Source organism: Meriones unguiculatus, chromosome 11, assembly GCF_030254825.1.
Source record: "Meriones unguiculatus strain TT.TT164.6M chromosome 11, Bangor_MerUng_6.1, whole genome shotgun sequence".
In the NCBI taxonomy this organism is placed as follows: domain Eukaryota; kingdom Metazoa; phylum Chordata; class Mammalia; order Rodentia; family Muridae; genus Meriones; species Meriones unguiculatus.
In genome coordinates, this window is record NC_083359.1 from 85,699,742 (window position 1) to 85,703,040 (window position 3,299).

Here is a 3,299-nt window from a genome sequence, read left to right on the forward strand (position 1 = left end):
TTTTTTCTAAACAGACTGTAGGCTTTAATTTTTTAAATGGCTGTGTAATGAACCATATTTTCTCTATGTATTCCTCTGTTGAGGAACACCTAGGTAGTTCCCAATTTCTGGCAATTAAGAGTAGAGTAGTCTTGCATATATACCACAGGCAAACCAAGGAGACCAACACCAGAAGGCCTGCTAACGCTCCCATGCCCGCCCATTCCTTCAGATGATTCATGGCTGCAGCAATCCATGATGATAATCCTGTGGCTAGTCCTGCATCCCCTCTGGTAGAATTTACTGTGATAATGGCCACTCACAGCTGCTCCATCGTAGTATCGAATTCTCCAGTCCAATTACCTAAAATATAGCTAGACAATTGTTTAGACAGATTTGCAGCACGGGAAAAATTCTCATATTGTATGCTAGTGACACAAAGTCCAGCATACTTTCATTGACAGCCAAGTTGAGCGATTTGCCATAGGGTATCAATTTGCTCCTGCACGAGGTCAATCCTCTGATTGAACACCATCAAGCCTCCTTTTAGTTGAGCATTAATTCCTTTTTGTACATCTAAGGTATGAGCTACATTGGCTAAAAGATTATTCAGGGTCTGAGCAGTCTGCACAGTATGACTCATGGCTAATGCCGCGGTAGTAGCTCCAACAGCCGCCAATGAGATGGCAGTAACAATGGTGGCTGTAGTTCCAAGATCCCTTTTCTGTCTGAAGAGAGTCATAGCATGAGGGGCATCAACGGGCACAGGCACCCAGCGAGGCATGCGAGATTAGAGTCTCACAACAGAGTAATGCAGCCATGACCATTCAGGCCTTTACAGCCATTGAAGCAGGACAGTCTCCCCAAGCATGGTTGGCTACCATAAAAAGCTAAAATGTTACGCTCAGGATGTGAGGCTAAGCACTGCACTCAGGGTCAGCCGCTTTGGACCCAGAGAAGAGTATGTCTGATTGCATGCGGGTTGATGCCCCAGGTCCCGCCTCTGAGAAAAAGGTATCGGTCGGGTCGGATGCTCTTTGGGTGGATGACACCTAAATGAACATCAGTACAAAGTCCCAATTTATTTCTAATATCAGAGATCAGACCTCTACTCTTGCCTGATGCGTCTAAAACAAAAAGGGGGAACTGTAGAGAGCTGCGGAATGCTGCGCCTTAAAGATGGAGCTGGTTTCCGCCTTCCACCTTCCCGATGGTGAGTGCTCTCTGTCACGAACAATTCCACATTTGGCTAAGGCCGAAGATCTGGCTTGCTTCCATGTATGTGGACCTATCTGCATTGCCCACGTGGCATGCTGGGGTTGGCTACCCAGAGGCTATTTAAGCTGTGGGCTGGCTTTCCCCAGGGTCAGATAATTGTACAAGGTTCCTGAATAAACTTCATTGAAAAAAAAAAAAAAAAGAGTAGAGTAGTGAGAAGGCAGCGCTTCGCTCTCAGGTCAAAATGGCAGGCAGACCTACTATCACAGTGTCAACCAAGGGGCAGGATGGTTTTCCAAAATGGTACTATAATGCTGCAGGATTCAATAAAATGGGGTTAATGCAAGGTGACACAATATAGGAAGCTGAAGATGTAAAAGAAGCTATAAAAAGGCTTCTTGAAGACCTTTATAATGAAAATGTTTCCCATTCAGAGAGCCCTGAAACTGACAATGAAGCATCAGATCTTGCCTAAGGAGCAGTGGACAAAATATGAGGAGGACAAGTTCTCCCTTGAGCCCTATGTGAGAAAGGTTATTTGGGAAAGAAAAGAATGAGCGAAGAAGTGATCTTATAGTGGAAATCTGTGGGTGTGCCTGGTCTCAGCATATTTTTATGAGGTTCTTTCAACCTGTGTAACAGTTCAAGAATTATTGGCTAGGCAGATGCCTCCTCACTTTAAATAAACATGTATTGTAAACATTAAAAATAAAGACTAAAGCAGCAATGAACATGCATGAGCAAGTATCTCTGTGGGAAGGTAAAGTATCTTTGTCTGAGTGACAGTGTCTTTTGCTGTACAGAAGCTTTTCGGTTTCATGAGGTCCCATTTATTAATTGTTGATCTTTGTGCTTATGCTAATGATGTTTTGTCCAGAAAATCTTTTTTCTGTATTGATGAGTTTCTCTTCTATGGGATCCAGTGTACCTTATTTTATGTTGAGGTCTTTGGTCCCTTTGAAATTGAGTTTTGTTCAGGGTTATAGGTATGGATCTATTTGGATTCTTCTACATGAAGCCATGTAGTTTCAGAAGCACCATTTGCTGAAAATACTGTGTATTTTTACAGTGTGTGCTTCTGGCTTCTTTATAAAAAGAAAATCAGGTATCCATAGGTGTGTAGGTTAATGTCTGGGACTTCAATTCAATTCCATTGGTCAAGGTGTTTGTACCAATACCATGCTGTCTTTATTGCTATAGCTCTGTAGTACAACTTGAAATTGGGGATGGTGAGACCTCCAGAAGTTCTTTTCTTATTCAGAATTGTTTTAGCTATTCTGGAGCTTTTTTACCTTCCCAAATGAAGCTGAAATTTGTCCTTTCAATATCTGTGAAGAATTAAATTGGAATTTTAGTGGGGATTACATTGAATCTGAAAATGGCCATTTTGATTATATTAACCCTACCAACCCGTGAGTGTGGGAGATCTTTTCATCTTCTGATATCTTCTTCAATTTCTTTCTTCAGTGTCCTAAAGTTTTATAATACAAAACTTTCATTTACTTTTTTAGAGTCACCCCAGGATATTTTATATTATTTGAGGCTATTTTGAAAGGTGTTGTTCCCTTGATTTCTTTCTCAGTCCATTTGTCCTTGGTATGGGAGTGGGGGGGGAACTGATTTTTCTAAGTTAATTTTGTATCCAGCTACTTTGCTGAAAGTTCATCAGTTGTAGAAGTTTCACAGTAGAATTTTTAGGATTATTTATGTATACCATTTATGTCTACAAATGAAGATACTTTGACTTCTTCCTTTCCAATTTGTTATCCCCTTGACCTCCTTCAGTTGTTTATTGTTCTACCAAAGACCTCAAGTACTGTATTGAATAGGAATATAGAGAGTTGACAACCTTGTCTTGTTCCTGATTTTAGTGGAATTGCTTTCTGTTCTCTCCATGTAAATAAATGTTGGCTATGAGTTTGCTGGAAACTGCCTCTTTTATGTTTAGGTAATGTCCTTTATATCCCTAATCTCTCTAGGACTTTTATCATGAAAGAATGTTGGATTTTGTCAGTGGCCTTTTCTGCATCAAATGAAATGGTCAGATGCTTTTTGTCTTTCAGTCAGTTTATGTGGTGGATTATATTTATTAATTTCTTTGT

At 40.5% G+C, this 3,299-nt stretch overlaps 1 pseudogene; it reads left to right on the forward strand.

Annotated features, from left to right (window-relative positions):
* Window positions 1–1,441: 1,441 nt before the first annotated feature.
* Window positions 1,442–1,754, forward strand: LOC110549925 (cytochrome b-c1 complex subunit 7-like; annotated as a pseudogene).
* Window positions 1,755–3,299: the final 1,545 nt, after the last annotated feature.